The sequence below is a fragment of the Ovis canadensis genome, chromosome 25 (genome assembly GCF_042477335.2).
Source record: "Ovis canadensis isolate MfBH-ARS-UI-01 breed Bighorn chromosome 25, ARS-UI_OviCan_v2, whole genome shotgun sequence".
NCBI lineage: Eukaryota > Metazoa > Chordata > Mammalia > Artiodactyla > Bovidae > Ovis > Ovis canadensis.
In genome coordinates this window covers 15683432-15711172 of record NC_091269.1, presented here as the reverse complement: position 1 = coordinate 15711172, position 27741 = coordinate 15683432, and positions in this window count along the sequence as shown.

Below are 27741 nucleotides of genomic sequence, written 5' to 3'. Positions count from 1 at the left end.
GCCCCACGGGGAAATCACGTGGGCCCCACCCGGAAATCACATGGGCCCCACGGGGAAATCACGTGGGCCCCACGGGGAAATCACGTGGGCCCCCTGGGGAAATCACGTGGGCCCCCAGGAGAAATCACGTGGGCCCCCAGGGGAAATCATGTGGGCACCACGGGGAAATCACGTGGGCCCCACCCGGAAATCACGTGGGACCCCCGGGGAAATCACGTGGGCCCCACCGGGAAATCACGTGGGCCCCACGGGGAAATCACGTGGTCCCCCAGGGGAAATCACTTGGGCCCCCAGGGGAAATCACGTGGGCCCCACGGGGAAATCACGTGGGCCCCACAGGGAAATCACGTGGGCCCCACCCGGAAATCACGTGGGCCCCACCCGGAAATCATGTGGGCCCCACGGGGAAATCACGTGGGCCCCACGGGGAAATCACGTGGGCCCCCAGGGGAAATCACGTGGGCCCCACGGGGAAATCACGTGGGCCCCCAGGGGAAATCACGTGGGCCCCCAGGGGAAATCACGTGGGCCCCACGGGGAAATCACGTGGGCCTCAAGGGGAAATCAGGTGGGCCCCACGGGGAAATCACGTGGGCCCCACGGGAAAATCACGTGGGCCCCAACCGGAAATCACGTGGGCCCCACGTGGAAATCACGTGGGCCCCACCCAGAAATCACGTGGACCCCACGGGGAAATCACGTGGGCCCCCAGGGGAAATCACGTGGGCCCCCAGGGGAAATCACGTGGGCCCCACGGGGAAATGACATGGGCCCCACGGGGAAATCACGTGGGCCCCACCCGGAAATCACATGGGCCCCACGGGGAAATCACGTGGGCCCCACGGGGAAATCACGTGGGCCCCACGGGGAAATCACGTGGGCCCCCAGTGGAAATCACGTGGCCCCCACCCGGAAATCACGTGGGCCCCACCCTGAAATCACGTGGGCCCCACGGGGAAATCACGTTGGCCCCCAGGGGAAATCACGTGAGCCCCCAGGGGAAATCACGTGGGCCCCACCCGGAAATCACGTAGGCCCCACGGGGAAATCACGTGGGCCCCACAGGGAAATCACGTGGGCCCCACCCGGAAATCACGTGGGCCCCACGGGGAAATCACGTGGGCCCCACCCGGAAATCACGTGGGCCCCACGGGGAAATCACGTGGGCCCCCAGGGGAAATCACGTGGGCCCCCAGGGGAAATCACGTGGGCCCCCAGGGGAAATCACGTGGGCCCCACGGGGAAATCACGTGGGCCCCACGGGGAAATCACGTGGGCCCCACCCGGAAATCACGTAGGCCCCACGGGGAAATCACGTGGGCCCCACAGGGAAATCACGTGGGCCCCACCCGGAAATCACGTGGGCCCCACCCGGAAATCATGTGGGCCCCACGGGGAAATCTCGTGGGCCCCACGGGGAAATCACGTCGGCCCTCAGGGGAAATCACGTGGGCCCCACGGGGAAATCACGTGGGCCCCCAGGGGAAATCACGTGGGCCCCCAGGGGAAATCACGTGGGCCCCACGGGGAAATCACGTGGGCCTCAAGGGGAAATCAGGTGGGCCCCATGGGGAAATCACGTGGGCCCCACGGGGAAATCACGTGGGCCCCAACCGGAAATCACGTGGGCCCCACGTGGAAATCACGTGGGCCCCACCCAGAAATCACGTGGGCCCCACGGGGAAATCACGTGGGCCCCCAGGGGAAATCACGTGGGCCCCCAGGGGAAATCACGTGGGCCCCACGGGGAAATCACATGGGCCCCACGGGGAAATCACGTGGGCCCCACCCGGAAATCACATGGGCCCCACGGGGAAATCACGTGGGCCCCACGGGGAAATCACGTGGGCCCCCTGGGGAAATCACGTGGGCCCCCAGGAGAAATCACGTGGGCCCCCAGGGGAAATCATGTGGGCACCACGGGGAAATCACGTGGGCCCCACCCGGAAATCACGTGGGCCCCCCGGGGAAATCACGTGGGCCCCACCGGGAAATCACGTGGGCCCCACGGGGAAATCACGTGGGCCTCCAGGGGAAATCACGTGGGCCCCCAGGGGAAATCACGTGGGCCCCACGGGTAAATCACGTGGGCCCCCAGGGGAAATCACGTGGGCCCCCAGGGGAAATCACGTGGGCCCCACGGGGAAATCACGTGGGCCCCACACGGAGATCACGTGGGCCCCACCCGAAAATCACGTGGGCCTCACGGGGAAATCACGTGGGCCCCCAGGGGAAATCACGTGGGCCCCACGGGGAAATCACGTGGGCCCCCAGTGGAAATCACGTGGCCCCCACCCGGAAATCACGTGGGCCCCACCCTGAAATCACGTGGGCCCCACGGGGAAATCACGTGGGCCCCCAGGGGAAATCACGTGAGCCCCCAGGGGAAATCACGTGGGCCCCACGGGGAAATCACGTGGGCCCCACAGGGAAATCACGTGGGCCCCACCCGGAAATCACGTAGGCCCCACGGGGAAATCACGTGGGCCCCACAGGGAAATCACGTGGGCCCCACCCGGAAATCACGTGGGCCCCACGGGGAAATCACGTGGGCCCCACCCGGAAATCACGTGGGCCCCACGGGGAAATCACGTGGGCCCCCAGGGGAAATCACGTGGGCCCCCAGGGGAAATCACGTGGGCCCCAAGGGGAAATCACGTGAGCCCCAGGGGAAATCAAGTGGGCCCCACGGGGAAATCACGTGGGCCCCACTGGGAAATCACGTGGGCCCCACGGGGAAATCACGTGGGCCCCACGGGAAAATCACGTGGGCCCCACCGGGAAATCACGTGGGCCCCACTGGGAAATCACGTGGGCCCCCAGGGGAAATCACGTGGGCCCCCAGGGGAAATCACGTGGGCCCCACAGGGAAGTCACTTGGGCCCCGAGGGGAAATCACGTGGGCCCCCAGGGGAAATCACGTGGGCCCCACGGGGAAATCAGGTGGGCCCCACGGGGAAATCACGTGGGCCCCACGGGGAAATCACGTGGGCCCCACGCGGAAATCACGTGGGCCACACCCTGGAATCACGTGGGCCCCACGGGGAAATCACGTGTGCCCTCAGGGGAAATCACGTGGGCCCCACGGGGAAATCACGTGGGCCCCATCCGGAAATCACGTGGGCCCCCAGGGGAAATCACGTGGGCCCCACGGGGAAATCACGTGGGCCCCCAGGGGAAATCACGTGGGCCCCACGGGGAAATCACGTGGGCCCCATGGGGAAATCACGTGGGCCCCACCCGGAAATCACGTGGGCCCCATGGGGAAATCACGTGGGCCCTACGGGGAAATAACGTGGGTCCCACGGGGAAATCACGTGGGCCCCCAGGGGAAATCACTTGGGCCCCACCCGGAAATCACGTGGGCCCCACCCGGAAATCACGTGGGCCCCACGGGAAATCACGTGGGTCCCACGGGGAAATCACGTGGGCCCCCAGGGGAAATCACGTGCGCCCCCAGTGGAAATCACGTGGGCCCCCAGGGGAAATCACGTGGGCCCCACGGAGAAATCACGTGGGCCCCCAGGGGAAATCACGTGGGTCCCCAGGGGAAATCACGTGGGCCCCACGGGGAAATCACGTGGGCCCCCAGGGGAAATCACGTGGGCCCCACGGGGAAATGACGTGGGCCCTCAGGGGAAATCAGGTGGGCCCAACGGGGAAATCACGTGGGCCCCACGGGGAAATCACGTTGGCCCCCAGGGGAAATCAGGTGGGCCCAACGGGGAAATCACGTGGGCCCCACGGGGAAATCACGTTGGCCCCACCCGGAAATCACGTGGGCCCAACGGGGAAATCACGTGGGCCCCCAGGGGAAATCACGTGGGCCCCCAGGGGAAATCACGTGGGCCCCACGGGGAAATCACGTGGGCCCCACGCGGAAATCACGTGGGCCCCACGGGGAAATAACGTGGGCCCCGCCCGGAAATCACGTGGGCCTCACGGGGAAATCTCGTGGGCCGCCATGGGAAATCACGTGCGCCCCCAGGGGAAATCACGTGGGCCCCACGGGGAAACCACGTGGGCCCCCAGGGGAAATCACGTGGGGGCCCAGGGGAAATCACGTGGGCAACATGGGGAAATCACGTGGGCCCCACGGGGAAATCACGTAGGCCCCACGGGGAAATCACGTGGGCCCCACCCGGAAATCACGTGGGCCCCACCCGGAAATCACGTGGGCCCCACGGGGAAATCACGTGGGCCCAGAGGGGAAATCACGTGGGCCCCCAGGGGAAATCACGTGGGCCCCACGGGGAAATCACGAGGGCCCCACCCGGAAATCCCGTGGGCCCCCAGGGGAAATCACGTGGGCCCCCAGGGGAAATCTCGTGGGCCCCCAGGGGAAATCACGTGGGCCCCACGGGGAAATCACGTGGCCCCTCAGGGGAAATCACGTGGGCCCCCAGGGGAAATCACGTGGGCCCCACGGGGAAATCACGTGGCCCCTCAGGGGAAATCACGTGGGCCCCCAGGGGAAATCACGTGGGCCCCACGGGGAAATCACGTGGGCCCCCAGGGGAAATCACGTGGGCCCCACGGGGAAATCACGTGGGCCTCCAGGGGAAATCACGTGGGCCCCCAGGGGAAATCACGTGGGCCCCACGGGTAAATCACGTGGGCCCCCAGGGGAAATCACGTGGGCCCCCAGGGGAAATCACGTGGGCCCCACGGGGAAATCACGTGGGCCCCACACGGAGATCACGTGGGCCCCACCCGGAAATCACGTGGGCCCCACGGGGAAATCACGTGGGCCCCACCCGGAAATCACGTGGGCCCCACGGGGAAATCACGTGGGCCCCCAGGGGAAATCACGTGGGCCCCCAGGGGAAATCACGTGGGCCCCCAGGGGAAATCACGTGGGCCCCACGGGGAAATCACGTGGGCCCCACGGGGAAATCACGTGGGCCCCACCCGGAAATCACGTAGGCCCCACGGGGAAATCACGTGGGCCCCACAGGGAAATCACGTGGGCCCCACCCGGAAATCACGTGGGCCCCACCCGGAAATCATGTGGGCCCCACGGGGAAATCTCGTGGGCCCCACGGGGAAATCACGTCGGCCCTCAGGGGAAATCACGTGGGCCCCACGGGGAAATCACGTGGGCCCCCAGGGGAAATCACGTGGGCCCCCAGGGGAAATCACGTGGGCCCCACGGGGAAATCACGTGGGCCTCAAGGGGAAATCAGGTGGGCCCCATGGGGAAATCACGTGGGCCCCACGGGGAAATCACGTGGGCCCCAACCGGAAATCACGTGGGCCCCACGTGGAAATCACGTGGGCCCCACCCAGAAATCACGTGGGCCCCACGGGGAAATCACGTGGGCCCCCAGGGGAAATCACGTGGGCCCCCAGGGGAAATCACGTGGGCCCCACGGGGAAATCACATGGGCCCCACGGGGAAATCACGTGGGCCCCACCCGGAAATCACATGGGCCCCACGGGGAAATCACGTGGGCCCCACGGGGAAATCACGTGGGCCCCCTGGGGAAATCACGTGGGCCCCCAGGAGAAATCACGTGGGCCCCCAGGGGAAATCATGTGGGCACCACGGGGAAATCACGTGGGCCCCACCCGGAAATCACGTGGGCCCCCCGGGGAAATCACGTGGGCCCCACCGGGAAATCACGTGGGCCCCACGGGGAAATCACGTGGGCCTCCAGGGGAAATCACGTGGGCCCCCAGGGGAAATCACGTGGGCCCCACGGGTAAATCACGTGGGCCCCCAGGGGAAATCACGTGGGCCCCCAGGGGAAATCACGTGGGCCCCACGGGGAAATCACGTGGGCCCCACACGGAGATCACGTGGGCCCCACCCGAAAATCACGTGGGCCTCACGGGGAAATCACGTGGGCCCCCAGGGGAAATCACGTGGGCCCCACGGGGAAATCACGTGGGCCCCCAGTGGAAATCACGTGGCCCCCACCCGGAAATCACGTGGGCCCCACCCTGAAATCACGTGGGCCCCACGGGGAAATCACGTGGGCCCCCAGGGGAAATCACGTGAGCCCCCAGGGGAAATCACGTGGGCCCCACGGGGAAATCACGTGGGCCCCACAGGGAAATCACGTGGGCCCCACCCGGAAATCACGTAGGCCCCACGGGGAAATCACGTGGGCCCCACAGGGAAATCACGTGGGCCCCACCCGGAAATCACGTGGGCCCCACGGGGAAATCACGTGGGCCCCACCCGGAAATCACGTGGGCCCCACGGGGAAATCACGTGGGCCCCCAGGGGAAATCACGTGGGCCCCCAGGGGAAATCACGTGGGCCCCAAGGGGAAATCACGTGAGCCCCAGGGGAAATCAAGTGGGCCCCACGGGGAAATCACGTGGGCCCCACTGGGAAATCACGTGGGCCCCACGGGGAAATCACGTGGGCCCCACGGGAAAATCACGTGGGCCCCACCGGGAAATCACGTGGGCCCCACTGGGAAATCACGTGGGCCCCCAGGGGAAATCACGTGGGCCCCCAGGGGAAATCACGTGGGCCCCACAGGGAAGTCACTTGGGCCCCGAGGGGAAATCACGTGGGCCCCCAGGGGAAATCACGTGGGCCCCACGGGGAAATCAGGTGGGCCCCACGGGGAAATCACGTGGGCCCCACGGGGAAATCACGTGGGCCCCACGCGGAAATCACGTGGGCCACACCCGGGAATCACGTGGGCCCCACGGGGAAATCACGTGTGCCCTCAGGGGAAATCACGTGGGCCCCACGGGGAAATCACGTGGGCCCCATCCGGAAATCACGTGGGCCCCCAGGGGAAATCACGTGGGCCCCACGGGGAAATCACGTGGGCCCCCAGGGGAAATCACGTGGGCCCCACGGGGAAATCACGTGGGCCCCATGGGGAAATCACGTGGGCCCCACCCGGAAATCACGTGGGCCCCATGGGGAAATCACGTGGGCCCTACGGGGAAATAACGTGGGTCCCACGGGGAAATCACGTGGGCCCCCAGGGGAAATCACTTGGGCCCCACCCGGAAATCACGTGGGCCCCACCCGGAAATCACGTGGGCCCCACGGGAAATCACGTGGGTCCCACGGGGAAATCACGTGGGCCCCCAGGGGAAATCACGTGCGCCCCCAGTGGAAATCACGTGGGCCCCCTGGGGAAATCACGTGGGCCCCACGGAGAAATCACGTGGGCCCCCAGGGGAAATCACGTGGGTCCCCAGGGGAAATCACGTGGGCCCCACGGGGAAATCACGTGGGCCCCCAGGGGAAATCACGTGGGCCCCACGGGGAAATGACGTGGGCCCTCAGGGGAAATCAGGTGGGCCCAACGGGGAAATCACGTGGGCCCCACGGGGAAATCACGTTGGCCCCCAGGGGAAATCAGGTGGGCCCAACGGGGAAATCACGTGGGCCCCACGGGGAAATCACGTTGGCCCCACCCGGAAATCACGTGGGCCCAACGGGGAAATCACGTGGGCCCCCAGGGGAAATCACGTGGGCCCCCAGGGGAAATCACGTGGGCCCCACGGGGAAATCACGTGGGCCCCACGCGGAAATCACGTGGGCCCCACGGGGAAATAACGTGGGCCCCGCCCGGAAATCACGTGGGCCTCACGGGGAAATCTCGTGGGCCGCCATGGGAAATCACGTGCGCCCCCAGGGGAAATCACGTGGGCCCCACGGGGAAACCACGTGGGCCCCCAGGGGAAATCACGTGGGGGCCCAGGGGAAATCACGTGGGCCCCATGGGGAAATCACGTGGGCCCCACGGGGAAATCACGTAGGCCCCACGGGGAAATCACGTGGGCCCCACCCGGAAATCACGTGGGCCCCACCCGGAAATCACGTGGGCCCCACGGGGAAATCACGTGGGCCCAGAGGGGAAATCACGTGGGCCCCCAGGGGAAATCACGTGGGCCCCACGGGGAAATCACGAGGGCCCCACCCGGAAATCCCGTGGGCCCCCAGGGGAAATCACGTGGGCCCCCAGGGGAAATCTCGTGGGCCCCCAGGGGAAATCACGTGGGCCCCACGGGGAAATCACGTGGCCCCTCAGGGGAAATCACGTGGGCCCCCAGGGGAAATCACGTGGGCCCCACGGGGAAATCACGTGGCCCCTCAGGGGAAATCACGTGGGCCCCCAGGGGCAATCACGGGGGCCCCACGGGGAAATCACGTGGGCCCCCAGGGGAAATCACGTGGGCCCCACGGGGAAATCACGTGGGCCCCACCCGGAAATCACGTGGGCCCCACGGGGAAATCACGTGGGCCCCCAGGGAAAATCACGTGGGCCCCCAGGGGAAATCACGTGGGACCAACGGGGAAATCACGTGGGCCCCCTGGGGAAATCACGTGGGCCCCACGGGGAAATCACGTGGGCCCCCAGGGGAAATCACGTGGGCCCAACGGGGAAATCACGTGGGCCCCCAGGGGAAATCACGTGGGCCCCACGGGGAAATCACGTGGGCCCCACCCGGAAATCACGTGGGCCCCACGGGGAAATCACGTGGGCCCCCAGGGGAAATCACGTGGGCCCCACGGGGAAATCACGAGGGCCCCACCCGGAAATCACGTGGGCCCCCAGGTGAAATCACGTGGGCCCCCAGGTGAAATCAAGTGGGCCCCTCGGGGAAATCACCTGGGCCCCCAGGGGAAATCAGGTGGGCCCCACGGGGAAATCACGTGGGCCCCACGCGGAAATCACGTGGGCCACACCCGGGAATCACGTGGGCCCCACGGGGAAATCACGTGGGCCCCCAGGGGAAATCACGTGGGCCCCACGGGGAAATCACGAGGGCCCCACCCGGAAATCACGTGGGCCCCCAGGTGAAATCACGTGGGCCCCCAGGGGAAATCAAGTGGGCCCCTCGGGGAAATCACCTGGGCCCCCAGGGGAAATCAGGTGGGCCCCACGGGGAAATCACGTGGGCCCCACGGGGAAATAACGTGGGCCCCAAGGGGAAATCAGGTGGGCCCCACGGGGAAATCACGTGGGCCCCACGGGGAAATCACGTGGGCCCCAACCGGAAATCACGTGGGCCCCACGTGGAAATCACGTGGGCCCCACCCGGAAATCACGGGGGCCCCACGGGGAAATCACGTGGGCCCCCAGGGGAAATCACGTGGGCCCCACGGGGAAATCACGTGGGCCCCACCCGGAAATCACGTGGGACCCACGGGGAAATCACGTGGGCCCCAAGGGGAAATCAGGTGGGCCCCACGGGGAAATCACGTGGGCCCCCAGGGGAAATCACGTGTGCCCCAGGGGAAATCACGAGGGCCCGCAGGGGAAATCACGAGGGCCCCACGGGGAAATCACGTGGGCCCCCAGGGGAAATCACGTGGGCCCCCAGGGGAAATCACGTGGGCCCCCAGGGGAAATCACGTGGACCCCCAGGGGAAATCACGTGGGCCCCACGGGGAAATCACGTGGGCCCCACGGGGAAATCACGTGGGCCCCACCCGGAAATCACGTGGGCCCCACAGGGAAATCACGTGGGCCCCACCCGGAAATCACGTGGGCCCCACGGGGAAATCACGTGGGCCCCACCCGGAAATCACGTGGGCCCCCAGGGGAAATCACGTGGGCCCCACGGGGAAATCACGTGGGCCACACGGGGAAATCACGTGGGCCCCACCCGGAAATCACGTGGGCCCCACGGGGAAATCACGTGGGCCCCCAGGGAAAATCACGTGGGCCCCCAGGGGAAATCACGTGGGACCAACGGGGAAATCACGTGGGCCCCACGGGGGAATCACGTGGGCCCCAGGGGGAAATAACGTGGGCCCCCAGGGGAAATCACGTGGGCACCACGGGAAAATCACGTGGGCCCCCTGGGGAAATCACGTGGGCCCCACGGGGAAATCACGTGGGCCCCCAGGGGAAATCACGTGGGCCCCCAGGGGAAATCACGTGGGCCCAACGGGGAAATCACGTGGGCCCCACCCGGAAATCACGTGGGCCCCACGGGGAAATCACGTGGGCCCCACCCGGAAATCACGTGGGCCCCACGGGGAAATCACGTGGGCCCCACCCGGAAATCACGTGGACCCCACAGGGAAATCACGTGGGCCCCACCCGGAAATCACGTGGGCCCCACGGGGAATTCACGTAGGCCCCACAGGGAAATCACGTGGGCCCCCCCCGGACCTCACGTGGGCCCCAAGGGGAAATCACGTGGGCCCCAGGGGGAAATCACTTGGGCCCCCGGGGGAAATCACGTGGGCCCCAACCGGAAATCAGGTGGGCCCCACGGGGAAATCACGTGGGCGCCACCCGGAAATCACGTGAGCCCCACCCGGTAATTACGTGGGCCCCACGGGGAAATCAGGTGTGCCCCACGGGGAAATCACGTGGGCCCCCAGGGGAAATCACGTGGGCCCCCTGGGGAAATCACGTGGGCCCGCAGGGGAAATCACGTGGGCCCCACGGGGAAATCACGAGAGCCCCCAGGGGAAATCACGTGGGACCCCAGGGGAAATCACGTGGGCCCCACGGGGAAATCACGTGGGCCCTCAGGGGAAATCACGTGGGCGCCACGGGGAAATCACGTGGGCCCCACGGGGAAATCACGTGGGCCCCATGGGGAAATCACGTGGGCCCCACCCGGAAATCACGTGGGCCCCACGGGGAAATCACGTGTGCCCCCAGGGGAAATCACGTGGGCCCCCTGGGGAAATCACGTGGGCCCCACGGGGAAATCACGTGGGCCCCACCCGGAAATCACGTGGGCCCCACGGGGAAATCACGTGTGCCCCCAGGGGAAATCACGTGGGCCCCCAGCGGAAATCACGGGGGCCCCAGGGGAAATCACGTGGGCCCCACGGGGAAATCACGTGGGCCCCACGGGGAAATCACGTGGGCCCCACGCGGAAATCACGTGGGCCACACCCGGGAATCACGTGGGCCCCACGGGGAAATCACGTGTGCCCTCAGGGGAAATCACGTGGGCCCCACGGGGAAATCACGTGGGCCCCATCCGGAAATCACGTGGGCCCCCAGGGGAAATCACGTGGGCCCCACGGGGAAATCACGTGGGCCCCCAGGGGAAATCACGTGGGCCCCACGGGGAAATCACGTGGGCCCCACCCGGAAATCACGTGGGCCCCACCCGGAAATCACGTGGGCCCCATGGGGAAATCACGTGGGCCCTACGGGGAAATAACGTGGGTCCCACGGGGAAATCACGTGGGCCCCCAGGGGAAATCACTTGGGCCCCACCCGGAAATCACGTGGGCCCCACCCGGAAATCACGTGGGCCCCACGGGAAATCACGTGGGTCCCACGGGGAAATCACGTGGGCCCCCAGGGGAAATCACGTGCGCCCCCAGGGGAAATCACGTGGGCCCCCAGGGGAAATCACGTGGGCCCCACGGAGAAATCACGTGGGCCCCCAGGGGAAATCACGTGGGTCCCCAGGGGAAATCACGTGGGCCCCACGGGGAAATCACGTGGGCCCCCAGGGGAAATCACGTGGGCCCCACGGGGAAATGACGTGGGCCCTCAGGGGAAATCAGGTGGGCCCAACGGGGAAATCACGTGGGCCCCACGGGGAAATCACGTTGGCCCCCAGGGGAAATCAGGTGGGCCCAACGGGGAAATCACGTGGGCCCCACGGGGAAATCACGTTGGCCCCACCCGGAAATCACGTGGGCCCAACGGGGAAATCACGTGGGCCCCCAGGTGAAATCAAGTGGGCCCCTCGGGGAAATCACCTGGGCCCCCAGGGGAAATCAGGTGGGCCCCACGGGGAAATCACGTGGGCCCCACGCGGAAATCACGAGGGCCCCACCCGGAAATCACGTGGGCCCCCAGGTGAAATCACGTGGGCCCCCAGGTGAAATCAAGTGGGCCCCTCGGGGAAATCACCTGGGCCCCCAGGGGAAATCAGGTGGGCCCCACGGGGAAATCACGTGGGCCCCACGCGGAAATCACGTGGGCCACACCCGGGAATCACGTGGGCCCCACGGGGAAATCACGTGGGCCCCCAGGGGAAATCACGTGGGCCCCACGGGGAAATCACGAGGGCCCCACCCGGAAATCACGTGGGCCCCCAGGTGAAATCACGTGGGCCCCCAGGGGAAATCAAGTGGGCCCCTCGGGGAAATCACCTGGGCCCCCAGGGGAAATCAGGTGGGCCCCACGGGGAAATCACGTGGGCCCCACGGGGAAATAACGTGGGCCCCAAGGGGAAATCAGGTGGGCCCCACGGGGAAATCACGTGGGCCCCACGGGGAAATCACGTGGGCCCCAACCGGAAATCACGTGGGCCCCACGTGGAAATCACGTGGGCCCCACCCGGAAATCACGGGGGCCCCACGGGGAAATCACGTGGGCCCCCAGGGGAAATCACGTGGGCCCCACGGGGAAATCACGTGGGCCCCACCCGGAAATCACGTGGGACCCACGGGGAAATCACGTGGGCCCCAAGGGGAAATCAGGTGGGCCCCACGGGGAAATCACGTGGGCCCCCAGGGGAAATCACGTGTGCCCCAGGGGAAATCACGAGGGCCCGCAGGGGAAATCACGAGGGCCCCACGGGGAAATCACGTGGGCCCCCAGGGGAAATCACGTGGGCCCCCAGGGGAAATCACGTGGGCCCCCAGGGGAAATCACGTGGACCCCCAGGGGAAATCACGTGGGCCCCACGGGGAAATCACGTGGGCCCCACGGGGAAATCACGTGGGCCCCACCCGGAAATCACGTGGGCCCCACAGGGAAATCACGTGGGCCCCACCCGGAAATCACGTGGGCCCCACGGGGAAATCACGTGGGCCCCACCCGGAAATCACGTGGGCCCCCAGGGGAAATCACGTGGGCCCCACGGGGAAATCACGTGGGCCACACGGGGAAATCACGTGGGCCCCACCCGGAAATCACGTGGGCCCCACGGGGAAATCACGTGGGCCCCCAGGGAAAATCACGTGGGCCCCCAGGGGAAATCACGTGGGACCAACGGGGAAATCACGTGGGCCCCACGGGGGAATCACGTGGGCCCCAGGGGGAAATAACGTGGGCCCCCAGGGGAAATCACGTGGGCACCACGGGAAAATCACGTGGGCCCCCTGGGGAAATCACGTGGGCCCCACGGGAAATCACGTGGGCCCCCAGGGGAAATCACGTGGGCCCCCAGGGGAAATCACGTGGGCCCAACGGGGAAATCACGTGGGCCCCCAGGGGAAATCACGTGGGCCCCACGGGGAAATCACGTGGGCCCCACACGGAAATCACGTGGGCCCCACGGGGAAATCACGTGGGCCCCCAGGGGAAATCACGTGGGCCCCACGGGGAAATCACGAGGGCCCCACCCGGAAATCACGTGGGCCCCCAGGTGAAATCACGTGGGCCCCCAGGGGAAATCACGTGGGCCCCTCGGGGAAATCACCTGGGCCCCCAGGGGAAATCACGTGGGCCCTCAGGGGAAATAACGTGGGCCCCCAGGGGAAATCACGTGGGCCCCACGTGAAAAACACGGGGGCCCCCAGGGGAAATCACGTGGGCCACACGGGGCAATCACGTGGGCCCCACGGGGAAATCACGTGGGCCCCACCCGGAAATCACGTGGGCCCCACGGGGAAATCACGTGGGCCCCACCCGGAAATCACGTGGACCCCACAGGGAAATCACGTGGGCCCCACCCGGAAATCACGTGGGCCCCACGGGGAATTCAAGTAGGCCCCACAGGGAAATCACGTGGGCCCCACCCGGAAATCACGTGGGCCCCAAGGGGAAATCACGTGGGCCCCAGGGGGAAATCACTTGGGCCCCCGGGGGAAATCACGTGGGCCCCAACCGGAAATCAGGTGGGCCCCACGGGGAAATCACGTGGGCGCCACCCGGAAATCACGTGAGCCCCACCCGGTAATTACGTGGGCCCCACGGGGAAATCAGGTGTGCCCCACGGGGAAATCACGTGGGCCCCCAGGGGAAATCACGTGGGCCCCCTGGGGAAATCACGTGGGCCCGCAGGGGAAATCACGTGGGCCCCACGGGGAAATCACGAGAGCCCCCAGGGGAAATCACGTGGGACCCCAGGGGAAATCACGTGGGCCCCACGGGGAAATCACGTGGGCCCTCAGGGGAAATCACGTGGGCTCCACGGGGAAATCACGTGGGCCCCACGGGGAAATCACGTGGGCCCCATGGGGAAATCACGTGGGCCCCACCCGGAAATCACGTGGGCCCCACGGGGAAATCACGTGTGCCCCCAGGGGAAATCACGTGGGCCCCCTGGGGAAATCACGTGGGCCCCACGGGGAAATCACGTGGGCCCCACCCGGAAATCACGTGGGCCCCACGGGGAAATCACGTGTGCCCCCAGGGGAAATCACGTGGGCCCCCAGCGGAAATCACGGGGGCCCCAGGGGAAATCACGTGGGCCCCACGGGGAAATCACGTGGGCCCCACGGGGAAATCACGTGGGCCCCACGCGGAAATCACGTGGGCCACACCCGGGAATCACGTGGGCCCCACGGGGAAATCACGTGTGCCCTCAGGGGAAATCACGTGGGCCCCACGGGGAAATCACGTGGGCCCCATCCGGAAATCACGTGGGACCCCAGGGGAAATCACGTGGGCCCCACGGGGAAATCACGTGGGCCCCCAGGGGAAATCACGTGGGCCCCACGGGGAAATCACGTGGGCCCCACCCGGAAATCACGTGGGCCCCACCCGGAAATCACGTGGGCCCCATGGGGAAATCACGTGGGCCCTACGGGGAAATAACGTGGGTCCCACGGGGAAATCACGTGGGCCCCCAGGGGAAATCACGTGGGCCCCACGGAGAAATCACGTGGGCCCCCAGGGGAAATCACGTGCGCCCCCAGTGGAAATCACGTGGGCCCCCAGGGGAAATCACGTGGGCCCCACGGAGAAATCACGTGGGCCCCCAGGGGAAATCACGTGGGTCCCCAGGGGAAATCACGTGGGCCCCACGGGGAAATCACGTGGGCCCCCAGGGGAAATCACGTGGGCCCCACGGGGAAATGACGTGGGCCCTCAGGGGAAATCAGGTGGGCCCAACGGGGAAATCACGTGGGCCCCACGGGGAAATCACGTTGGCCCCCAGGGGAAATCAGGTGGGCCCAACGGGGAAATCACGTGGGCCCCACGGGGAAATCACGTTGGCCCCACCCGGAAATCACGTGGGCCCAACGGGGAAATCACGTGGGCCCCCAGGGGAAATCACGTGGGCCCCACGGGGAAATAACGTGGGCCCCGCCCGGAAATCACGTGGGCCTCACGGGGAAATCTCGTGGGCCGCCATGGGAAATCACGTGCGCCCCCAGGGGAAATCACGTGGGCCCCACGGGGAAACCACGTGGGCCCCCAGGGAAAATCACGTGGGGGCCCAGGGGAAATCACGTGGGCCCCATGGGGAAATCACGTGGGCCCCACGGGGAAATCACGTGGGCCCCACGGGGAAATCACGTGGGCCCCACCCGGAAATCACGTGGGCCCCACCCGGAAATCACGTGGGCCCCCCGGGGAAATCACGTGGGCCCAGAGGGGAAATCACGTGGGCCCCCAGGGGAAATCACGTGGGCCCCACGGGGAAATCACGAGGGCCCCACCCGGAAATCCCGTGGGCCCCCAGGGGAAATCACGTTGGCCCCCAGGGGAAATCTCGTGGGCCCCCAGGGGAAATCACGTGGGCCCCACGGGGAAATCACGTGGCCCCTCAGGGGAAATCACGTGGGCCCCCAGGGGAAATCACGTGGGCCCCACGGGGAAATCACGTGGCCCCTCAGGGGAAATCACGTGGGCCCCCAGGGGAAATCACGTGGGCCCCACCCGGAAATCACGTGGGCCCCACAGGGAAATCACGTGGGCCCCACCCGGAAATCACGTGGGCCCCACGGGGAAATCACGTGGGCCCCACCCGGAAATCACGTGGGCCCCCAGGGGAAATCACGTGGGCCCCACTGGGAAATCACGTGGGCCACACGGGGAAATCACGTGGGCCCCACCCGGAAATCACGTGGGCCCCACGGGGAAATCACGTGGGCCCCCAGGGAAAATCACGTGGGCCCCCAGGGGAAATCACGTGGGACCAACGGGGAAATCACGTGGGCCCCACGGGGGAATCTCGTGGGCCCCAGGGGGAAATCACGTGGGCCCCCAGGGGAAATCACGTGGGCACCACGGGAAAATCACGTGGGCCCCCTGGGGAAATCACGTGGGCCCCACGGGGAAATCACGTGGGCCCCCAGGGGAAATCACGTGGGCCCCCAGGGGAAATCACGTGGGCCCAACGGGGAAATCACGTGGGCCCCCAGGGGAAATCACGTGGGCCCCACGGGGAAATCACGTGGGCCCCACCCGGAAATCACGTGGGCCCCACGGGGAAATCACGTGGGCCCCCAGGGGAAATCACGTGGGCCCCACGGGGAAATCACGAGGGCCCCACCCGGAAATCACGGGGGCCCCCAGGGGAAATCACGTGGGCCACACGGGGAAATCACGTGGGCCCCACGGGGAAATCACCTGGGCCCCACCCGGAAATCACGTGGGCCCCACGGGGAAATCACGTGGGCCCCACCCGGAAATCACGTGGACCCCACAGGGAAATCACGTGGGCCCCACGGGGAAATCACGTAGGCCCCACAGGGAAATCACGTGGGCCCCACCCGGAAATCACGTGGGCCCCAAGGGGAAATCACGTGGGCCCCAGGGGGAAATCACTTGGGCCCCTGGGGGAAATCACTTGGGCCCCACCCGGAAATCAGGTGGGCCCCACGGGGAAATCACGTGGGCGCCACCCGGAAATCACGTGAGCCCCACCCGGTAATTACGTGGGCCCCACGGGGAAATCAGGTGTGCCCCACGGGGAAATCACGTGGGCCCCCAGGGGAAATCACGTGGGCCCCCTGGGGAAATCACGTGGGCCCGCAGGGGAAATCACGTGGGCCCCACGGGGAAATCACGAGAGCCCCCAGGGGAAATCACGTGGGACCCCAGGGGAAATCACGTGGGCCCCACGGGGAAATCACGTGGGCCCTCAGGGGAAATCACGTGGGCTCCACGGGGAAATCACGTGGGCCCCACGGGGAAATCACGTGGGCCCCATGGGGAAATCACGTGGGCCCCACCCGGAAATCACGTGGGCCCCACGGGGAAATCACGTGTGCCCCCAGGGGAAATCACGTGGGCCCCCTGGGGAAATCACGTGGGCCCCACGGGGAAATCACGTGGGCCCCACCCGGAAATCACGTGGGCCCCACGGGGAAATCACGTGTGCCCCCAGGGGAAATCACGTGGGCCCCCAGCGGAAATCACGTGGGGCCCAGGGGAAATCACGTGGGCCCCACGGGGAAATCACGTGGGCCCTCAGTTGAAATCACGTGGACCCCACGGGGAAATCACGTGGGCCCCACGGGGAATTCACGTGGGCCCCACGGGGAAATCACGTGGGCCCCCAGGGGAAATCACGTGGGCACCACGGGAAAATCACGTGGGCCCCACGGGGAAATCACGTGGGCCCCACGGGGAAATCACGTGGGCCCCACGGGGAAATCACGTGGGCCCCCAGGGGAAATCACGTGGGCCCCACCCGGAAATCACGTGGGCCCCCAGGGGAAATCACGTGGTCCCCCAGGGGAAATCACGTGGGCCCCACGGGGAAATCACGTGGGCCCCACGGGGAAATCACGTGGGCCCCACCCGGAAATCACGTGGGCCCCACAGGGAAATCACGTGGGCCCCACCCGGAAATCACGTGGGACCCACGGGGAAATCACGTGGGCCCCATCCGGAAATCACGTGGGCCCCCAGGGGAAATCACTTGGGCCCCACGGGGAAATCACGTGGGCCACACGGGGAAATCACGTGGGCCCCACCCGGAAATCACGTGGGCCCCACGGGGAAATCACGTGGGCCCCCAGGGAAAATCACGTGGGCCCCCAGGGGAAATCACGTGGGACCAACGGGGAAATCACGTGGGCCCCACGGGGGAATCACGTGGGCCCCACGGGGAAATCACGTGGGCCCCCAGGGGAAATCACGTGGGCCCCACGGGGAAATCACGTGGGCCCCACGGGGAAATCACGTGGGCCCCACCCGGAAATCACGTGGGCCCCACAGGGAAATCACGTGGGCCCCACCCGGAAATCACGTGGGACCCACGGGGAAATCACGTGGGCCCCATCCGGAAATCACGTGGGCCCCCAGGGGAAATCACGTGGGCCCCACGGGGAAATCACGTGGGCCACACGGGGAAATCACGTGGGCCCCACCCGGAAATCACGTGGGCCCCACGGGGAAATCACGTGGGCCCCCAGGGAAAATCACGTGGGCCCCCAGGGGAAATCACGTGGGACCAACGGGGAAATCACGTGGGCCCCACGGGGGAATCCCGTGGGCCCCACGGGGAAATCACGTGGGCCCCCAGGGGAAATCACGTGGGCCCCCAGGAGAAATCACGTGGGCCCCACGGGGAAATCACGTGGCCCCTCAGGGGAAATAACGTGGGCCCCCAGGGGAAATCACGTGGGCCCCACGGGGAAATCACGTGGGCCCCCAGAGGAAATCACGTGGGCCCCACGGGGAAATCACGTGGACCCCACGGGGAAATCACGTGGGCCCCACCCGGAAATCACGTTTGCCTCACGGGGAAATCACGTGGGCCCCACCCGGAAATCACGTGGGCCCTACGGGGAAATCACGTGGGCCCCACGGGGAAATCACGTGGGCCCCACCCGGAAATCACGTGGGCCCTACCCGGAAATCACGTGGGCCCCACGGGGAAATCACGTGGGCCCCCAGGGAAATCACGTGGGCCCCACGGGGAAATCACGTGGGCCCCCAGGGGAAATAACCTGGGCCCCCAGGGGAAATCACGTGGGCCCCACGGGGAAATCACGTGGGCCCCAAGGGGAAATCAGGTGGGCCCCACGGGGAAATCACGTGGGCCCCACGGGGAAAACACGTGGGCCCCAACCGGAAATCACGTGGGCCCCACGTGGAAATCACTTGGGCCCCACCCGGAAATCACGTGGGCCCCACGGGGAAATCACGTGAGCCCCCAGGGGAAATCACGTGGGCCCCCAGGGGAAATCACGTGGGCCCCACTGGGAAATCACATGGCCCCACGGGGAAATCACGTGGGCCCCACCCGGAAATCACATGGGCCCCACGGGGAAATCACGTGGGCCCCACGGGGAAATCACGTGGGCCCCCTGGGGAAATCACGTGGGCCCCCAGGAGAAATCACGTGGGCCCCTAGGGGAAATCATGTGGGCACCACGGGGAAATCACGTGGGCCCCACCCGGAAATCACGTGGGCCCCCCGGGGAAATCACGTGGGCCCCACCCGGAAATCACGTGGGCCCCACGGGGAAATCACGTGGGCCCCCAGGGGAAATCACTTGGGCCCCCAGGGGAAATCACGTGGGCCCAACGGGGAAATCACGTGGGCCCCCGTGGGGAAATCACGTGGGCCCCCAGGGGAAATCACGTGGGCCCCACGGGGAAATCACGTGGGCCCCACCCGGAAATCACGTGGGCCCCACGGGGAAATCACGTGGGCCCCACGGGGAAATCACGTGGGCCACACGGGTAAATCACGGGGGCCCCACCCGGAAATCACGTGGGCCCCACGGGGAAATCACGTGGGCCCCCAGGGGAAATCACGTGGGCCCCACGGGGAAATCACGTGGGCCACACGGGGAAATCACGTGGGCCACACGGGGAAATCACGTGGGCCCCACCCGGAAATCACGTGGGCCCCACGGGGAAATCACGTGGGCCCCCAGGGAAAATCACGTGGGCCCCCAGGGGAAATCACGTGGGACCAACGGGGAAATCACGTGGGCCCCACGGGGGAATCACGTGGGCCCCAGGGGGAAATAACGTGGGCCCCCAGGGGAAATCACGTGGGCACCACGGGAAAATCACGTGGGCCCCCTGGGGAAATCACGTGGGCCCCACGGGGAAATCACGTGGGCCCCCAGGGGAAATCACGTGGGCCCCCAGGGGAAATCACGTGGGCCCAACGGGGAAATCACGTGGGCCCCCAGGGGAAATCACGTGGGCCCCACGGGGAAATCACGTGGGCCCCACACGGAAATCACGTGGGCCCCACGGGGAAATCACGTGGGCCCCCAGGGGAAATCACGTGGGCCCCACGGGGAAATCACGAGGGCCCCACCCGGAAATCACGTGGGCCCCCAGGTGAAATCACGTGGGCCCCCAGGGGAAATCACGTGGGCCCCTCGGGGAAATCACCTGGGCCCCCAGGGGAAATCACGTGGGCCCTCAGGGGAAATAACGTGGGCCCCCAGGGGAAATCACGTGGGCCCCACGTGAAAAACACGGGGGCCCCCAGGGGAAATCACGTGGGCCACACGGGGAAATCACGTGGGCCCCACGGGGAAATCACGTGGGCCCCACCCGGAAATCACGTGGGCCCCACGGGGAAATCACGTGGGCCCCACCCGGAAATCACGTGGACCCCACAGGGAAATCACGTGGGCCCCACCCGGAAATCACGTGGGCCCCACGGGGAATTCACGTAGGCCCCACAGGGAAATCACGTGGGCCCCACCCGGAAATCACGTGGGCCCCAAGGGGAAATCACGTGGGCCCCAGGGGGAAATCACTTGGGCCCCCGGGGGAAATCACGTGGGCCCCAACCGGAAATCAGGTGGGCCCCACGGGGAAATCACGTGGGCGCCACCCGGAAATCACGTGAGCCCCACCCGGTAATTACGTGGGCCCCACGGGGAAATCAGGTGTGCCCCACGGGGAAATCACGTGGGCCCCCAGGGGAAATCACGTGGGCCCCCTGGGGAAATCACGTGGGCCCGCAGGGGAAATCACGTGGGCCCCACGGGGAAATCACGAGAGCCCCCAGGGGAAATCACGTGGGACCCCAGGGGAAATCACGTGGGCCCCACGGGGAAATCACGTGGGCCCTCAGGGGAAATCACGTGGGCTCCACGGGGAAATCACGTGGGCCCCACGGGGAAATCACGTGGGCCCCATGGGGAAATCACGTGGGCCCCACCCGGAAATCACGTGGGCCCCACGGGGAAATCACGTGTGCCCCCAGGGGAAATCACGTGGGCCCCCTGGGGAAATCACGTGGGCCCCACGGGGAAATCACGTGGGCCCCACCCGGAAATCACGTGGGCCCCACGGGGAAATCACGTGTGCCCCCAGGGGAAATCACGTGGGCCCCCAGCGGAAATCACGGGGGCCCCAGGGGAAATCACGTGGGCCCCACGGGGAAATCACGTGGGCCCCACGGGGAAATCACGTGGGCCCCACGCGGAAATCACGTGGGCCACACCCGGGAATCACGTGGGCCCCACGGGGAAATCATGTGTGCCCTCAGGGGAAATCACGTGGGCCCCACGGGGAAATCACGTGTGCCCCAGCCGGAAATCACGTGGGCCCCCAGGGGAAATCACGTGGGCCCCACGGGGAAATCACGTGGGCCCCCAGGGGAAATCACGTGGGCCCCACGGGGAAATCACGTGGGCCCCACCCGGAAATCACGTGGGCCCCACCCGGAAATCACGTGGGCCCCATGGGGAAATCACGTGGGCCCTACGGGGAAATAACGTGGGTCCCACGGGGAAATCACGTGGGCCCCCAGGGGAAATCACTTGGGCCCCACCCGGAAATCACGTGGGCCCCACCCGGAAATCACGTGGGCCCCACGGGAAATCACGTGGGTCCCACGGGGAAATCACGTGGGCCCCCAGGGGAAATCACGTGCGCCCCCAGTGGAAATCACGTGGGCCCCCTGGGGAAATCACGTGGGCCCCACGGAGAAATCACGTGGGCCCCCAGGGGAAATCACGTGGGTCCCCAGGGGAAATCACGTGGGCCCCACGGGGAAATCACGTGGGCCCCCAGGGGAAATCACGTGGGCCCCACGGGGAAATGACGTGGGCCCTCAGGGGAAATCAGGTGGGCCCAACGGGGAAATCACGTGGGCCCCACGGGGAAATCACGTTGGCCCCCAGGGGAAATCAGGTGGGCCCAACGGGGAAATCACGTGGGCCCCACGGGGAAATCACGTTGGCCCCACCCGGAAATCACGTGGGCCCAACGGGGAAATCACGTGGGCCCCCAGGGGAAATCACGTGGGCCCCACGGGGAAATAACGTGGGCCCCGCCCGGAAATCACGTGGGCCTCACGGGGAAATCTCGTGGGCCGCCATGGGAAATCACGTGCGCCCCCAGGGGAAATCACGTGGGCCCCACGGGGAAACCACGTGGGCCCCCAGGGAAAATCACGTGGGGGCCCAGGGGAAATCACGTGGGCCCCATGGGGAAATCACGTGGGCCCCACGGGGAAATCACGTAGGCCCCACGGGGAAATCACGTGGGCCCCACCCGGAAATCACGTGGGCCCCACCCGGAAATCACGTGGGCCCCACGGGGAAATCACGTGGGCCCAGAGGGGAAATCACGTGGGCCCCCAGGGGAAATCACGTGGGCCCCACGGGGAAATCACGAGGGCCCCACCCGGAAATCCCGTGGGCCCCCAGGGGAAATCACGTTGGCCCCCAGGGGAAATCTCGTGGGCCCCCAGGGGAAATCACGTGGGCCCCACGGGGAAATCACGTGGCCCCTCAGGGGAAATCACGTGGGCCCCCAGGGGAAATCACGTGGGCCCCACGGGGAAATCACGTGGCCCCTCAGGGGAAATCACGTGGGCCCCCCGGGGAAATCACGTGGGCCCCACCCGGAAATCACGTGGGCCCCACAGGGAAATCACGTGGGCCCCACCCGGAAATCACGTGGGCCCCACGGGGAAATCACGTGGGCCCCACCCGGAAATCACGTGGGCCCCCAGGGGAAATCACGTGGGCCCCACGGGGAAATCACGTGGGCCACACGGGGAAATCACGTGGGCCCCACCCGGAAATCACGTGGGCCCCACGGGGAAATCACGTGGGCCCCCAGGGAAAATCACGTGGGCCCCCAGGGGAAATCACGTGGGACCAACGGGGAAATCACGTGGGCCCCACGGGGGAATCTCGTGGGCCCCAGGGGGAAATCACGTGGGCCCCCAGGGGAAATCACGTGGGCACCACGGGAAAATCACGTGGGCCCCCTGGGGAAATCACGTGGGCCCCACGGGGAAATCACGTGGGCCCCCAGGGGAAATCACGTGGGCCCCCAGGGGAAATCACGTGGGCCCAACGGGGAAATCACGTGGGCCCCCAGGGGAAATCACGTGGGCCCCACGGGGAAATCACGTGGGCCCCACCCGGAAATCACGTGGGCCCCACGGGGAAATCACGTGGGCCCCCAGGGGAAATCACGTGGGCCCCACGGGGAAATCACGAGGGCCCCACCCGGAAATCACGGGGGCCCCCAGGGGAAATCACGTGGGCCACACGGGGAAATCACGTGGGCCCCACGGGGAAATCACCTGGGCCCCACCCGGAAATCACGTGGGCCCCACGGGGAAATCACGTGGGCCCCACCCGGAAATCACGTGGACCCCACAGGGAAATCACGTGGGCCCCACGGGGAAATCACGTAGGCCCCACAGGGAAATCACGTGGGCCCCACCCGGAAATCACGTGGGCCCCCAGGGGAAATCACGTGGGCCCCAGGGGGAAATCACTTGGGCCCCCGGGGGAAATCACTTGGGCCCCACCCGGAAATCAGGTGGGCCCCACGGGGAAATCACGTGGGCGCCACCCGGAAATCACGTGAGCCCCACCCGGTAATTACGTGGGCCCCACGGGGAAATCAGGTGTGCCCCACGGGGAAATCACGTGGGCCCCCAGGGGAAATCACGTGGGCCCCCTGGGGAAATCACGTGGGCCCGCAGGGGAAATCACGTGGGCCCCACGGGGAAATCACGAGAGCCCCCAGGGGAAATCACGTGGGACCCCAGGGGAAATCACGTGGGCCCCACGGGGAAATCACGTGGGCCCTCAGGGGAAATCACGTGGGCTCCACGGGGAAATCACGTGGGCCCCACGGGGAAATCACGTGGGCCCCATGGGGAAATCACGTGGGCCCCACCCGGAAATCACGTGGGCCCCACGGGGAAATCACGTGTGCCCCCAGGGGAAATCACGTGGGCCCCCTGGGGAAATCACGTGGGCCCCACGGGGAAATCACGTGGGCCCCACCCGGAAATCACGTGGGCCCCACGGGGAAATCACGTGTGCCCCCAGGGGAAATCACGTGGGCCCCCAGCGGAAATCACGTGGGGCCCAGGGGAAATCACGTGGGCCCCACGGGGAAATCACGTGGGCCCTCAGTTGAAATCACGTGAACCCCACGGGGAAATCACGTGGGCCCCACGGGGAATTCACGTGGGCCCCACAGGGAAATCACGTGGGCCCCCAGGGGAAATCACGTGGGCACCAAGGGGAAATCACGTGGTCCCCACGGGGAAATCACGTGGGCCCCACGGGGAAATCACGTGGGCCCCACGGGGAAATCACGTGGGCCCCCAGGGGAAATCACGTGGGCCCCACCCGGAAATCACGTGGGCCCCCAGGGGAAATCACGTGGTCCCCCAGGGGAAATCACGTGGGCCCCACGGGGAAATCACGTGGGCCCCACGGGGAAATCACGTGGGCCCCACCCGGAAATCACGTGGGCCCCACAGGGAAATCACGTGGGCCCCACCCGGAAATCACGTGGGACCCACGGGGAAATCACGTGGGCCCCATCCGGAAATCACGTGGGCCCCCAGGGGAAATCACGTGGGCCCCACGGGGAAATCACGTGGGCCACACGGGGAAATCACGTGGGCCCCACCCGGAAATCACGTGGGCCCCACGGGGAAATCACGTGGGCCCCCAGGGAAAATCACGTGGGCCCCCAGGGGAAATCACGTGGGACCAACGGGGAAATCACGTGGGCCCCACGGGGGAATCACGTGGGCCCCACGGGGAAATCACGTGGGCCCCCAGGGGAAATCACGTGGGCCCCACGGGGAAATCACGTGGGCCCCACGGGGAAATCACGTGGGCCCCACCCGGAAATCACGTGGGCCCCACAGGGAAATCACGTGGGCCCCACCCGGAAATCACGTGGGACCCACGGGGAAATCACGTGGGCCCCATCCGGAAATCACGTGGGCCCCCAGGGGAAATCACGTGGGCCACACGGGGAAATCACGTGGGCCACACGGGGAAATCACGTGGGCCCCACCCGGAAATCACGTGGGCCCCACGGGGAAATCACGTGGGCCCCCAGGGAAAATCACGTGGGCCCCCAGGGGAAATCACGTGGGACCAACGGGGAAATCACGTGGGCCCCACGGGGGAATCACGTGGGCCCCACGGGGAAATCACGTGGGCCCCCAGGGGAAATCACGTGGGCCCCCAGGAGAAATCACGTGGGCCCCACGGGGAAATCACGTGGCCCCTCAGGGGAAATAACGTGGGCCCCCAGGGGAAATCACGTGGGCCCCACGGGGAAATCACGTGGGCCCCCAGAGGAAATCACGTGGGCCCCACGGGGAAATCACGTGGACCCCACGGGGAAATCACGTGGGCCCCACCCGGAAATCACGTTTGCCTCACGGGGAAATCACGTGGGCCCCACCCGGAAATCACGTGGGCCCTACGGGGAAATCACGTGGGCCCCACGGGGAAATCACGTGGGCCCCACCCGGAAATCACGTGGGCCCTACCCGGAAATCACGTGGGCCCCACGGGGAAATCACGTGGGCCCCCAGGGAAATCACGTGGGCCCCACGGGGAAATCACGTGGGCCCCCAGGGGAAATAACCTGGGCCCCCAGGGGAAATCACGTGGGCCCCCACGGGGAAATCACGAGGGCCCCAAGGGGAAATCACGTGGGCCCCCAGGGGAAATCACGTGGGCCCCACGGGGAAAACACGTGGGCCCCAACCGGAAATCACGTGGGCCCCACGTGGAAATCACTTGGGCCCCACCCGGAAATCACGTGGGCCCCACGGGGAAATCACGTGAGCCCCCAGGGGAAATCACGTGGGCCCCCAGGGGAAATCACGTGGGCCCCACGGGGAAATCACATGGCCCCACGGGGAAATCACGTGGGCCCCACCCGGAAATCACATGGGCCCCACGGGGAAATCACGTGGGCCCCACGGGGAAATCACGTGGGCCCCCTGGGGAAATCACGTGGGCCCCCAGGAGAAATCACGTGGGCCCCTAGGGGAAATCATGTGGGCACCACGGGGAAATCACGTGGGCCCCACCCGGAAATCACGTGGGCCCCCCGGGGAAATCACGTGGGCCCCACCCGGAAATCACGTGGGCCCCACGGGGAAATCACGTGGGCCCCCAGGGGAAATCACTTGGGCCCCCAGGGGAAATCACGTGGGCCCAACGGGGAAATCACGTGGGCCCCCGTGGGGAAATCACGTGGGCCCCCAGGGGAAATCACGTGGGCCCCACGGGGAAATCACGTGGGCCCCACCCGGAAATCACGTGGGCCCCACGGGGAAATCACGTGGGCCCCACGGGGAAATCACGTGGGCCACACGGGTAAATCACGTGGGCCCCACCCGGAAATCACGTGGGCCCCACGGGGAAATCACGTGGGCCCCCAGGGGAAATCACGTGGGCCCCACGCGGAAATCATGTGGGCCCCACCCGGAAATCACGTGGGCCCCACGGGAAAATCACGTGGGCCCCCAGGGGAAATCACGTGGGCCCCACGGGGAAATCACGAGGGCCCCACCCGGAAATCACGTGGACCCCCAGGGGAAATCACGTGGGCCCCCAGGAGAAATCACGTGGGCCCCATGGGGAAATCACGTGGCCCCTCAGGGGAAATAACGTGGGCCCCCAGGGGAAATCACGTGGGCCCCACGGGGAAATCACGTGGGCCCCCAGGGGAAATCACGTGGGCCCCCAGGGGAAATCACGTGGGCCCCACGGGGAAATCACGTGGGCCCCACACGGAGATCACGTGGGCCCCACCCGAAAATCACGTGGGCCCCACGGGGAAATCACGTGGGCCCCCAGGGGAAATCACGTGGGCCCCACGGGGAAATCACGTGGGCCCCCAGGGGAAATCACGTGGGCCCCACCCGGAAATCACGTGGGCCCCACGGGGAAATCACGTGGGCCCCATGGGGAAATCACGTGGGCCCCACCCGGAAATCACGTGGGCCCCACGGGGAAATCACGTGTGCCCCCAGGGGAAATCACGTGGGCCCCCTGGGGAAATCACGTGGGCCCCACGGGGAAATCACGTGGGCCCCACCCGGAAATCACGTGGGCCCCACGGGGAAATCACGTGTGCCCCCAGGGGAAATCACGTGGGCCCCCAGCGGAAATCACGTGGGGCCCAGGGGAAATCACGTGGGCCCCACGGGGAAATCACGTGGGCCCTCAGTTGAAATCACGTGGACCCCACGGGGAAATCACGTGGGCCCCACGGGGAATTCACGTGGGCCCCACGGGGAAATCACGTGGGCCCCCAGGGGAAATCACGTGGGCACCACGGGAAAATCACGTGGGCCCCACGGGGAAATCACGTGGGCCCCACGGGGAAATCACGTGGGCCCCACGTGGAAATCACGTGGGCCCCCAGGGGAAATCACGTGGGCCCCACCCGGAAATCACGTGGGCCCCCAGGGGAAATCACGTGGTCCCCCAGGGGAAATCACGTGGGCCCCACGGGGAAATCACGTGGGCCCCACGGGGAAATCACGTGGGCCCCACCCGGAAATCACGTGGGCCCCACAGGGAAATCACGTGGGCCCCACCCGGAAATCACGTGGGACCCACGGGGAAATCACGTGGGCCCCATCCGGAAATCACGTGGGCCCCCAGGGGAAATCACGTGGGCCCCACGGGGAAAT